This window comes from Bubalus bubalis, chromosome 6 (assembly GCF_019923935.1).
Source record: "Bubalus bubalis isolate 160015118507 breed Murrah chromosome 6, NDDB_SH_1, whole genome shotgun sequence".
Lineage (NCBI taxonomy): Eukaryota > Metazoa > Chordata > Mammalia > Artiodactyla > Bovidae > Bubalus > Bubalus bubalis.
The window spans coordinates 21,189,837-21,203,712 of record NC_059162.1 but is presented as its reverse complement, the minus strand read 5'-3'; the positions used below and the strand labels follow the sequence as shown (position 1 = coordinate 21,203,712).

The 13,876-nt window shown below is 45.4% G+C and overlaps 2 non-coding genes across 2 annotated transcripts; both read right to left on the bottom strand.

Annotated features, from left to right (window-relative positions):
* Positions 1-3,457: 3,457 nt before the first annotated feature.
* TRNAV-AAC lies at positions 3,458-3,530 on the bottom strand. Its single transcript has one exon. It is a non-coding gene; the product is annotated as a tRNA-Val (tRNA).
* A 2,748-nt stretch (positions 3,531-6,278) lies between these two features.
* TRNAG-CCC lies at positions 6,279-6,349 on the bottom strand. The gene has a single exon. It is a non-coding gene; the product is annotated as a tRNA-Gly (tRNA).
* Between the last annotated feature and the right edge of the window lie 7,527 nt (positions 6,350-13,876).

The window sequence follows — 13,876 nt, the reverse complement described above, 5'->3', positions numbered from 1 at the left end:
TGGGCACGTTCAGTTGTCAAAAGTCATCAAACTTGAAATGGATAGACTGTATTATATTTAAATTAATTCTTAAGAAATTTGATTTTTAAAAATTACTTTGAGAAGAATCCTTCCAAATTTTAATAACTTAATTCAATTATAATCATTATTATTAGCATTAGAGGGTTCTTTTAGAAATGTATATCTCTTAAGGTAAACAATTTGATTGAAAGCTCAACAGTTTCTTCATTTTTGTATTTTTTTCATTAAATTTATGCACTATTAAATTGAAATACTTGAAAATAGGAATAGAACCTATAAGAGCTCAATCATATAAAAGCATATTTATATATATTCTTCTCTCTGTTGATATACCTAAATGACTCCAGCAGCATTTACCTACATTAACAGAAGTTACTTTTGAATTTAAGATGTTTCAAAATGTTACATATTTGTATTTTGTGCATTATTTGAAATTTGAAAAATAAACCTACATACTTTAGGGGCTTCCCAGGTGATACTAATGGTAAAGAACCCACCTGCCAATGCAAGAGACACAAGAGATGTGGGGTCTATCCCTGGTTCCGGAAGATTCCCTGGAGGAGGGCATAGCTACCCACTCCATATTCTGGCCTGGAATCCTCTCACGGTCAGAGGAGCCGGGCAGGCTACAGTCACTGGGGTCCAAAAGAGTCAGACAGGACTGAAATGACTTAGCATGAACCCATGCACCTTTTGCTACAACTTAGGATAATTTAAAAACAGATTTGAAGGAAAACATGCAAAGATGATAACAGTAGTCCCTTCCAGGAGGTGGGACTATGGATGACTGCTTATTTCCTTCTTTAGATATATTCAATATTTGTAATTAAAAAAATGAATGACCTGGAAGTGAAAGAACAGAAGAGCTGTGGAAGAGGTATTAGAAAGGTGAGAGGAAAGGATAAAAGGGAGGAAAAATCTAGTCCTTGCAGAAGGTGTGTTTAAGTTGGGGATTCAAGGGGAGCAGCTCTTGGAATAAGAAAGGTGTTTGGGAGGCAAGTGGTTCATGAGAATATTGCAGACAATTTTATTCATGTTACGTGACTCCTCCTTGGTGTTTTGTGAAAGAAATATACAGTCTTAAATTTCTTGCCAAACATTTTTACCATTTGTGTTCCTCTTTGATGGGCACCATATCCTGTGGAGCCAGGCAGGCTTCCAGTTCAAAATGCTGGTTTCAGATTCCCACTCACTGATGAGTGACTAGACAAGTTACTTAACCTTCCATATCTGAGGTTTCTCATATGTGAAATGAGGATGATGATACGATGGAAGCCTGCTGAAAGGATAAAGTGAGAACACCCATGTAAAACTTGTAGACAGTGCCTCAGCACATGGCACTTTGCATGTCACCACTGAGTGTAAGGTGTTGCATTTTGGCACTGCACTGCATAAAGTCTGGGTGTGGCTTTAAGTTCCTGATGCCTTACAGTGGCAGTGGTAGCCTCCTGGGCTGGTGGGATCTGCCAGTTTACTAGTTCATCTGATCAGCTCATCAAAAGAACAGTAGTCCAATTCCTTGCTTCAAATATCCCCCAATAAAAAAAATTAAGGTTTTAAGTGGAAAACCTTCTTATACATGACACAAGACCCAGAATTTTAGATAAGATATATATTTATTTATGACTATGTAAAAATTTAAAGTTAAAATATAAGCAATGCTCCTTACTATGTATATATGTTTGTATACACACACACACACACACACACACACACACATGCGAATGATTCCTAGTTACATATACCCCAAAGAGTACTCCACTGGCCCCAGTCAGGTTCCCACTCCCACTCCCCCACCAACATAACCACTTTCACTGACTGCTTGGCTATTGATCTCCTTATCTCTAAATAAATACTGCTATCGGCACTCAGATTTTCCAGTTTCCCACCCAGACCCTGAAGACCAGCCTGCAAATGGAAAAGTGAATTTCTGTGTTTCCTTGCCCACCAGTCATCCCCAAGGTAGCCCATAGGTCTTGCATTCACCTGCAAACCCACACTGCCCACCTTGCCCTTCCTCATGGAACCGGCAAAGGAAAATGCCAGAACAAATGCCAGGCCAGCAGCTTTGCAATTTGGGGTGAACCGGATTCCTGGACACCTCAGTAAAGGGTGGGCACGGCTCCTGAATGAGGCGCTGCGATGCCCCAACCCAGCGACGGCTCCCACCGCGGTACCAGCCCTCTCCTCTCCCTTCCATTTCCTTTCTCTCTTCTGGCTCATTCTGTGTTCTCTCCTGGTCTTGTCCTTCCTCGGATGTTTTCGCCGGCCTCACACCTTTCTTTTCCCTAGGTCCAAAGACAGGTAAAGCCTTTAACTGTGTGGATCACGACAAACTGGTCTCTTGCCAGCTGCAGCCACACGGACCACACGCACTAAACCGCTGCCCAGATGCACAAATGGTCGGATGAAGGGATAGCAAACACCAAGAGCCAGCAGCTTCCTTCGGGGGCCCCTCGGCTCAGGCTCCGGCGTCTCTTGGGCGCAATGCGCGGCGGGGGCGCTCAGGTGACCTTCTGCCCTAGGAACATCTCGGCTTCCCGACGGGAACGAACAGGCTGCGTGGACTCCATCTCTCCCGCTGTCTGGAGAAACGCCGTGCTAGGGACACACTATTAGGCGGAAACTGCATGCTGCGAAACCCAGGTGGCTCTGCCTAGGTCCCTAAGTATGCTTGCTTTCGGTGGGAGGGAGGAATAAACTTGTCTCAGGTCTCTGTGGCACAATCGGTTAGCGCTCTGGGCTGTTAACCGAAAGGCTGGTGGTTCGAGCCCACCCAGGGAGTTGTTTCACTCTTTTAAAATGTAAATGATGTACGATTGCTTCTAGTCTGGGCATCCTCTCCCAAGCTCCACTACTACCCTACTCCACTGTGTCTTGTATACACACACACGGAAGGACGTACGACCAGATAGTACCTGATCCTCAGAGAGGATCTCTGCAGGAAAACAGGTTTACTGGGAATCCTAGAATTCATGAAAGAGTAGGCTCATCATCATCATCCTGTAATCTCCTTTTACCAATGAAGTTTCTTCCACTGTTAGTAGTGGTCTCTATTTAACTTTTTCCATATATTTTCCGAATAATTTTGTTCTTTTCTTTTCCTCCGTTTTTCATTCATTGAATCATAGAAAAAGCAAGAGAATTCCAGAAAGACATCTATTTCTGCCTCATTGACTCCGCTAAAGCCTTTGTTTGGATCACAACAAATTGTGGAAAATTCTTCAAGAGATGGGAATACCAGACCACCTAACCTGCCTCCTGAAAAATCTGTATGCAGGTCAAGGAGAGTTCAAACCAGTCAGGAAAGGAAATCAACACTGAATATTCACTGGAAAGACTGACGGTGAAGCTGAAGTTCCAAGCCTCACTCCACGCGGCAGGCCTTCATTTTGTGTTTAAAATATGAATCTAAAAGCTTGCGGGAAAGTGGAGTTGTTTCCGCCCGGTTTCGAACCGGGGACCTTTCGCGTGTTAGGCGAACGTGATAACCACTACACTACGGAAACCACACGGCCGCTTTTGTCTAGTGACATATCCAAGAACTGCATGTTTGAACACACATGACCTTCAAATTTTCTAAGGAAGAGGACTCTGGAAACACAGGCAATCCGTCAAGTAAGGATCTGCAGTTCCTGAAAGGAGCTGATTTAGGGTTCCACGCCTCTCCAGGAGCGAGGTCCCTGTGCGCCAGCTTTGCGCCCAAGCGCAGAGGTCGCCCCCGCTGAGGCCTCAGTTTTCATGAGCCCTAGCGCCTGACCCCAGGCGGCCCGACGTCCTGCAAAGTGGACGCAGCCCTTTCAGGCTGCGAATGCGCGCTTTGCAGTCCCTTTTCATGGCGCCAGCGGGCAGCGAGCTCGATGCTTTAAATTCCACTCGTGAAACGAATGACATGCCCTCTCCTCTGACCTGCCCTCCCCTCTGCTCCGATGCGCCTGACCCGCGCTCTCTCACAGCCCCATCACAGCACTTCTATGGTGCCGTCGGGCACTGGGCGGGCATGGGGGCAGGGGTTCCTCAGGATCTAATATAACTGAGATAACGCAAGACTTGCATCACATTTTCACGTTTAGCAGGAAGTGCAGCAAAGGCTGAGGCTCAGGTCATTTGTTGAATTCGTTTGCCGACCTGGCCCCGCATAAAGCCGCGGAGGAGCCAGGCGCAGTCCACGCAGATCTGACGGTCTTCATTCCTTTCTCATCAAACTTGAGATTATTCTTGAAGGACAGCTGTGCTTTACATTTTACAATGTCTGAAAAGTCTTCTGTTTGCCTTTTTTCCAGTTTGAATTTTCCAGTTCAACATTTCATGGAGAGTGAATTTTAACAGAGAGGTAAAGGCGGTTTTCTCAGAAAGCAGGTGTCTTGAAGAGTTTTCTTGTTCACCTCACAGCAGGCAGAATTTCTTTTCGCTGAAAGACTTTAATGCCATGTTGTCTGTGTGTTTGTCTGTCTCTGGTTTCCTTTAGAAATAAAGCTTCTCAAGTTTAGGGATGCATATGCCGTTTTTTTCCAGCAGTGGCTTTTCTCCTTTTCTTAGGGCGGCGGTCACTGCGTTTCTTTCCCGTCTGAGGCGGTTCAGGGGCTCAAACCCCAGGAAGGCGCACCCAGGATGCGCACCAGCCCCCAGGGCTGCGGGGCTCCAGCTGATTCCGCGTGGATTCCGAGTGCGTCTGGAGGTCTGAGTCCCCAAAGAGGCGGGCTTGAAAATGGCTTTAGATCAGGACGTTTTCAGAGGGTAACAGGCAGGAAGGCCAGGGGTCTCCATACCGAGGAAATAGCTGGCAAGTGTCAGACATTTTTATCTCTCTTAAGCGGCAGGAGGAAACAAACTAGCGATATTTTTTCCTTCTCTATACAAATTTAAAAGGAGGTTTCTCTTAAAATACTGTGTTGCCATAATGACACCTGGTTTCACCTGAAGTTAAGCAATGCCTTTTTCTTATGGAAATGTTTGTCTTAAGCTATGCTAATGTACTATGCATTTACCCCCAAACTCGGTGTTCAAGTCAGTTCCGCCTCTTGGCTCAGAACCTATTTGACAAACCAGTATGTTATACTCAGATATTGTTCCCCTAATCTATGTAAATGAAACTATTTGTATGGTGGTCTGTCCTTCTTCAAGATTCAAGTTAATCATTTTATGGCCCAGGATAAACCATTTGGGGCCACGATTATCCCAAAATGCATCTTATGGGTGAGGGGCCTGGTGCCATTCTGAATTTTAAGACATTCCTTTCTTTCATTAACAGACTGCTTGCTAGTGACTATATAACATCCAGCCGAAGACTAGCAGGGGAGTACTCTTCTGCCCCCTTCTGATGCCTATGTGAGAAGCTTTCTCTATCTCCTTTATACTTTAATAAAACTTTATTACACAAAAGCTCTGAGCGGTCAAGCCTCGTCTCTGGCCCCGGATTGAATTCTTCTCCTCCGAGGGCCAAGAATCCCGGTATCTTTGCGTGATTCAACAACAACCTTTCAGTTTCATGAGATTTCCCCTTGCTTTCCTCCCCTACAGGTCCTAGTTTTCACCTCCCATGTCCAGACAGAGGAGCGGGTTCGTCGTCTTTCTGTCGCGTCCGGCGTGCTGCCGTCATGCTTGGACCGGACGAGGGTGCGGTGTCCTCTCTAGGTCAGGGTGGATGCACAGCGGGCGCCCAAGGGACCACAGACACACAGCGCCCTGCAGCACCAGGAGAAGGGGCGGGGATCCAGAGCCGGCGGTTGGAGGGCGCTGAAGGGAGGGAGCCATCCCCTGCCCCCGAAGAAATGCCCAGGAGAGAGACGCAGCCCAAGACAAAGCGCAACACCGGCTGCCTTACACCTCGATCAGAGGTTCAGCCTCATCCTAGGCCGATCAAAGTAAGTGCCGCAGGTCGTGGGGGAAGACCTGCAATCCAGGTGTGCTGAGAGGTCAAGCTCTCTTCCCGAACCTATTTCCTTGTGAAGCAGGGGCCACTTGGTTCTCAACCGGTGAAGAGCGTGTCAATCTACCCTGTGGTCTGTCGTGACTCCGGGGCCTCCCCGATAATGGCACGAGGACCAACTGGATGAAGGCCAAGGAACAGCTGTACCGTCTGGAAGAGGGCTCTCTTGGCTCTTCAGGAACCTGGAATCCCTTCTCTTTAGGATGTAGAGAAGGTATATGGTATATGTGTGTTAGTCTCTCAGTCCTTTTGGACTTTTGGCCATCCCTTGGACTGTAGCATTCCTCTGTCCATAGGCCAGCGAAGCCCAAAACAAACACAATCACAATGCATTGGCCGGGAATCGAACCCGGGTCTCCCGCGTGGGAGGCGAGAATTCTACCACTGAACCACCAATGCCGCCATAGCGAGCATATTTGCAGGGATAGCCTAGATGGAGTTTTATTCAGGTCTTTCTCAAGTGCAGGCCACTCATGCCCTGTGCTTGTAGGACGGTCTAGGCTTTCATCCTCCGCCCTCCACAGCACAGGCTGCCCTCTGGCCTCCTGCGGGTTGCTTTGGCGGGCACTCAGGTGTGCTTTGGATCCATCTGAGTGGTGGAACTGCCTGGTGCTTGTGCTCACTGGCCCAGTCTTTTCCAAAACTCTTTGCCATGCCTTGGACTCTAGCCCACCAGGCTCCTCTGTTCATGGGATTGCCACGCCCCTTTGCTAGAAACCCAGCGTGGCAGTGCAGCTGCCCCCTTGGCTCCTGCCTGGCTCCCTGTGCCCAGCAGCGGGCATAAAGTGTTCTGTCAGGACACAGAGGTGAAGAATCCTTCCCTGTGGTTGGAAGATGAGAGAACCAGATGGGAAATGCTACAAAGGGAGGGGAATACTCTCAAAAGCTTCCCAGAACTGCTGTGTGGGTGCTGTCGGTTGGGTGGCTGGCCTATGACAATAAGGCTTAGTCTTGTGTTCTGGCCTTGACCCAGTCCCAGGTCCAGTCTGAATTCAAGCACAGAGGCACCCTGTTTTCCCACACATATGTCATTCTGCCTCTCTCCAAAGTGGCATTCTGAACCACCTTTTCTATCTCAGTGAAGAGCAACCATGTAGGTCTTTTCTTTTTTTTTTCCCTTTGTTTTGCTGAAATGTCTAGTCAAGGCTATGGTTTTTCCTGTGGTCATGTATGGATGTGAGAGTTGGACTGTGAAGAAGGCTGAGCACCGAAGAATTGATGCTTTTGAACTGTGGTGTTGGAGAAGACTCTTGAGAGTCCCTTGGACTGCAAGGAGATCCAACCAGTCCATTCTGACGGAGATCAGCCCTGGGATTTCTTTGGAGGGTATGATGCTGAAGCTGAAACTCCAGTACTTTGGCCACCTCATGCGAAGAGTTGACTCATTGGAAAAGACTCTGATGCTGGGAGGGATTGGGGGCAGGAGGAGAAGGGGACAACAGAGGATGAGATGGCTGGATGGCATCACTGACTCGATGGACGTGAGTCTGAGTGAACTCCGGGTGTTGGTGAGGGACAGGGAGGCCTGGCAATGCTGCGATTCATGGGGTTGCAAAGAGTGGGCCATGACTGAGCGACTGAACTGAACTGAACTGAACTCAGGAATATAAAAAAGGTTTAGCTTTAGATAAATTAGTGCTCTCCATGCTACAAACAAGAATAAAATTCAAGTTGATAATAAGGATGAATCTCAAATACTTTTACACTCCTGAAATTCTAATAATTGATTATAATTACATAGAAAATATTTGTCCTGTCATGCTCCCAGAGATGACTCCTGGTATGTACCACACTGCTTTAATAATTTTGGTCTAAAAACTCCTTCATGGTGACTTTCACATTTATTATTATTTATAAAGTTTAAAATTATGTATCCCAGTAAATTAAATATACCATATAATATCTTTTAAATCTGGATTAAGTCTTTTGAGTCTCAAATCATAGTGACTTAATTATTCCCCTTTCAATTTGGGGTCAATGCTTTTAGCTATCATCTAATATGTGCTTCTAAGTAGTATTTATCTGCCACGATTCAGCTCAATTTACGATTTTAAGATCTATCATTAACTTTAAGTTCTTTGACTGATATTAAACTGGTTGGATTAATGTATAATCTTTGCCTGGAGAATTTCTATTTAAGGTAGAAATAACAAAACACTGTTTAAATATAATGCTGCCCACATTTTTATAGATGATATATAGAGGGGCTATAGGTTAACAGCTTAAGAGAATGTGTGGGTACCTTTAGGAGATGTTCCTGAATGTAGCCATAACGTCACTTGAAGAAGAGCACAACACATGGACTCCCTAAGCTGAGAAGTAAGGACCTGTTGTTTACTGGAAGCACTCGTTTATTTTTTTTTTTCCTAATTCCTGATTCTTAGTTACCTGCCTTCTAGATCTCAAGTCACCATTTTTCCATGTGCTATGTAATTCTTTTTTTACTCACAGCTGGGGTCCTTAGGCACTGGCAGGCAGATGAACCTGAGAACATGACAGGTTGTTCTCCTGCTGTGATTTTTATTTGTGTGTGTGTGTGTGTGTGTGAGAGAGAGAGAGAGAGAGAGAGAGAGAGAGAGATTCTTATTTTTGATGCCTCCTGGTGTGAATGCACCAAGGAGTGGGACCTTGACTTTGCTCCTGATACAGCAGTTTTCCTGGAGAAGGGCCTGGTGCCTGGTGAGCGCCTAGTAAGTGCTTGCTGACTGAAGGACTCCTAATGCACATTTGCGGAAAACAGATGAGGAGGACAGAAAGTGGGTAAGATCCACAGAGGCCTAGAGTATGAGGGACAGAGAGAGACAGAAGGGCACGGACTCCAAGAGGGTGAGAGAGGGGCAGAGAGAAATGTCCTAGAACCCAGAGACATCCTCGACTGAGTACAGAAAATTGAAAGAGCTCTTGTTTCCTCCTGAGCTTCAACTGAGGAATCAGTGGAAGGTGAACCAATAACTCTAAGGATCCAGGTGTGCACATGATGTATTATCGGTGCAGGATTCTGTAGCTTGCAACAATGTGTCTCAAATGAGATAATTTTTCCGGATGTAGCCATGTACTGTTGAGATATCATACGGAGAGAGTCTCAGGCTTACAAATGTACCCGTATATTGGAGGGAGACCCCACATTAGATTGTGTGCATCCAACCAAAGCAAAAATGCAAATCATAGGGGAAGGGAAGAGGATAAATGTCTGGGACTAGTGGGCTTTTTTTTTTTTTAACTCCTGTAATCCATAAACTGCTCTGCAAGAGGCTCTCCAGAGTCATTCTGGCTGGTCTTGTCTGGACTCAATGACTTGGTCACCATTGAAAACAGTTACAATTATTAGAATACTTTCCAATCAGCTTGGAAGTTTAGCTGCTGAATATGTGTAATCTCTGAAATGTACACATTGTCTTTCCATTGTACCTCCCGCTAAGTTGAGTCAGTAGGGCACAAATTCCTTTGTTAGAGTAACAGACAGGTGTATTGACAATTTCTTGTGATGGCAAGACCATGAAGAAAAAGACTCTTTCCTTGAGTCGGCAAAATACATTGGAATATAAATTAGCACATCTATTTAGGGGAAACTAAGAACATAAAGAGATGTCTTCAGTTTCTAGCAAAGGTGCAGTGACAGAAATCAGATTAACCCTCCTTCCTAAAGCTCACTCTCCCCCTTTGTCCCACTCCCAAAGGAACAAAAAGACAAAAACCATGAAATACTAGCTTCTAAGACACTGGAAATCAGGCAGATAGCAAGCCCTGAGAGGTGACAAACAAACAAGATGAGTCTTGCCATGGGCCCAGCTTCCTACTTTCGGTGAGTTCCCACGCTGGGCACCAAGAGGAGGATTTGAGGTCAATCCACTGGACTCAAGAAGCTGAGTGTTGGTGGAGACCAAGGCAGCTAGAGTTCACAGGACAAAGATCCAATCATTTGCTTTGCAAATGATTCCTATTTGCAAAGCAGAAGTAGAGACACAGAGGCAGAGAACAAAGGTATGGATATCAAGGGGGAAAGGGGAGTCAGAGGAATTGGGAAGTTAGGATTTACCTATATACGCTATTGATGCTATGTATAGAGTAAATAACAAATGGGAACCTACTCTATGGCATAGGGAAATACCGGATGCTCTGTGGTTACCTAAATGAGAAGGAAATCCAAAAAAGAGGGGATATATGTTTATGTATAGCTGATTCACTTTGCTATTATCACAACATCATAAATCAGCTATACTTCAATAAAAGTTAATAATAAAAGAAAGAAACATGAAGAAAGGTCCAGTGATGAGAGAGAGTGGGAGAGAGAGAGAATGCTGGGATATGAAAGGGTCTCCCTCAAGTACTCAGCAGAGTAATGATGGGGTATCGTTATGAAGAAAGTGCCTGAGGCCAAGGAAAGAATGTTTTAAAAAGATTCTGGTGCAATGCCTGGTGCTCACACAGGACAAGCAATTGTATTTGATCCCCCCAGACAGAATGGACTCCTCCTAACTCCTGGGCCATTGGGAAGAACATTCAGAAAACTCTTGTTACAGTATTGGGAATAAGCAGCTCTAGACTGACCTACCTAAAAAAATCACGAAAGGAAGATCCAAAGGGATCAAACCATTTACAAGTCACTCACATGTACCCCAGATAAAGCTCAAGACGATTTGTAGGAATACCAAAACAGCCAGTGCCCCAAATGGGAAACTCTGACAGTGCTTGGCCTCCAGTCAAAGGATGCCAGTCATGCAAAGAGGCAGGAAAATGACAGGTAAGGAGGAGACAAATGAATGAATGAATCAGTCAGTGAAATTGAGCCAGAAGGGACACAATGTAAAAATCTGCAGAGAAGACTTTAACAGTTATCATGACGGTATACATATGTCCAAAATGTTAATTAGAAACACAGAACACACAAAAATGGCAAAAAATATCAAACTTTAGAGCTGAAAACTATAACTTCCAATGCAATAAATTCACCAGATTGAAGAGCAGATTAGACATGGCAGAAAACAACATAAACAAGATTATGGAGCACAAAGCAATGAAAAGCTGTTCACAGTATCCAAATGGAAACTCACTGTCCAAATAAAAGGCTTTTAATGAACATAGTGTCATTGAAGAGTCGTTGTTTTTCAGTTGCTAACCTGTGTTTGGCTCTTTGTGACTCCACTGACCGCAGCACTACGGGCCTCCCTGTCCCTCAATATCTCTCAGAGTTTGCCCAAGTTCGTGTTCGTTGAATCGGTGATGCCGTCCAACCATCTCATCCTCTGTTGCCCTTTTCTCCTTCTGCCTTCAAACTTTCCCAGCATCAGGGACTTCTCCAAGGAGTCTGCTCTTCTCATCAGGTGGCCAAAGTATTGGAGTTTCAGCATCATCCTTCCAATGAGTATTCAGGGTTGATTTCCTTTAGGATTGACTGGTTTGATCTCCTCGGCATCCAAGGGACTTTCAAGAGTCTTCTCTAGCACCACAGTTCCAAAGCATCAGTTCTTCAACATTCTGCCTTCTTCATCGTCCAACTCTCACATTGGTACATGACGACAAGAAAGATCACAGCTTTGACTATATGGACCTTTGTGGGCAAAGTGATGTCTTTGCTTTTTAATACACTGTCTAGGTTTGTCATCGCTTTCCTTCCAAGAAGCCAGTGTCTTCTAATTTCATGGCTGCAGTCACCATCCGCAGTGGTTGTAGAGCCCAAGAACAGAAAATTTGTCACTGCTTCCACATTTTCCCCTTCTATTTGCCATGAAGTGATGGGGCTGGATGCCATGATCTTAGTTTTTTTAATATTGAGTTATAAGCTGGCTTTTTCACTCTCCTCTTTCACTCTCATCAAGAGGCTCTTTAGTTCCTCTTTGCTTTCAGCCACTAGGGTGGTGTCATCTGCATACCTGAGGTTGCTGATATTTTTCCAGCAATCTTGATTCCAGCTTGTAACTCATCCAGCCTGGCATTTCCCCTGATGTGTTCTGCATTCAAGTTAAATAAACAGGGAGACAGTAAACAGCCTAGTTGTACTCCTTTCTCAATTTTGAACCAGTCAGTTGATCCGTATAAGGTTCTAACCGTTGCTTCTTGACCCGCATACAGGCTTCTGAGGAGACAGGGAAGATGGTCTGGTATTCCCATCTCTTTTAGAGTGTTCCACAGTTTGTTATGATCCACACAGTCAAAGGCTTTAGTGTAGCACAAGAAACAGAAGTAAATGTTTTTTTCTGGAATTCCCTTGCTTTGTCTATGATCCAGCAAATGTTTGCAATTCGATCTCTGCTTCCTCTGACTTTTCTAAACCCGGCTTGTACATCTGGAATTTCTTGATTCAAGTGGAATGCTGAAGCCTACCTAGCTTGAAGGATTTTGAGCATAACCTTACTAGCATGGGAAGTGAGCACAATTCTCCAGTACTTTGAACGTTCTTTAGCACTGCCCATTGAATGGTAGCACATCACTGAAAGACCTGATACATGGGTGACTGATGCTCCTGAAAATACCCAGGGACGAGAAACAGGTTTTGGAGGAACAATGTCAGATAATTTCAATCATAGTAAAGATTATAAACCCACCGATCCAAGGAGCCAAATGAACAAAATGAATGAGCACAACAGCACGGAAAAAACACATCTAGTCTCATCGTAATTAAAGTGCTCAAAGCCATTGAAAAAGCATATAGTCCCCGAGGGACCAGAGGAGAAAGACCGGATACATGTAGAAACAAAAGTGCACATGTCGGATTTTATCAGAAGCCTAGAAGTGAGGGACTTCCCGGGTGGTCCAGTGGTTAAGACTTTGCCTTCTTGGTGTGAGTTGGATGCCTGGTTGGAGAGCTAAGACCCAACAGGCCTCATGGCAAAAAAAAAAAACAAAAAACACACACACACACACACACACACATGAAACAGAAGCCATATTGTAACAAATTTAATAAAGACTAAAAAGAGAGAGAGAGAGGAGAGAGATGCATGGAAGTTATAATACAGTGGAGCAGCCTCTTCAAAGGACAGAAGCCAAAAACGTCAAGGTGGAATTCTACCACTGCTGCTGCTGCTGCTAAGTCGCTTCAGTAGTGTCCGACTCTGTGCGACCCCATAGACGGAAGCCCACCAGGCTCCCCCGTCCCTGGGATGCTCCAGGCAAGAACACTGGAGTGGGTTGCCGTTTCCTCTACCCACCTTTAAAGTCCTTCAATATGAAGGTGAATAATGACCATTACAGACATACAAAGGCTGAAAGACTTCATCAGCAGCAGACCCACTATACAAGGAATGCTAAAGGAATCCTCTAGGAAGAACACCACCAGATGGAAATCTGGATGTACGCACAGGGAGGAAGGAAAAGAGAAATGGTATCTGTATGGGGAAAATAAAAGATTTTAAATATAAATCCCTATAGAAATACGTAACTGATTAAAACACAGAACAGTGGATTTGTTACATACTCAGTAAAGGAGAAAGGTAAAGAAATACGGTTACTGGTTTCACTGCTTCAGGAAATTCTGGACTCCCAGGGACCTGGCAAACCTCCTGTGCACCATGACGCCGGACAGGAGGGAAGCAGTAGAGGAGCCCTTTTGCCTTTCCCAGAAAGGTTGCGCCTCGTAGAAAGACCCACACAGCTTTTGAGTGTTTCAAGGAAGGCGTTCCTAAGGTGTGTTTAGAACAACCAACCTTTCCGTGAACAGCCCAAGGCACTAATAGGTGGCGCCACAGAGACACGCTCGAGTAAGGTGCTTCTCATCCCCATGGATGCGTAATTACCCGCTTCCACGACCGGTGGAGCCACACCCATTTCCGAGGGCAGAAACGCGCCGGAGACGCCCCGGGCCGGAGCCGAGGGGGCCGGAGGGAGGTTGGACGCCGGGTGGGCTCCGTACTGGTTCTTTCGGTTCTTTGCTCCGCCTTCACCCGGCCGTCTGCACCGCTGGTGTTGCCCTCCCTCGGCTCGACCGCG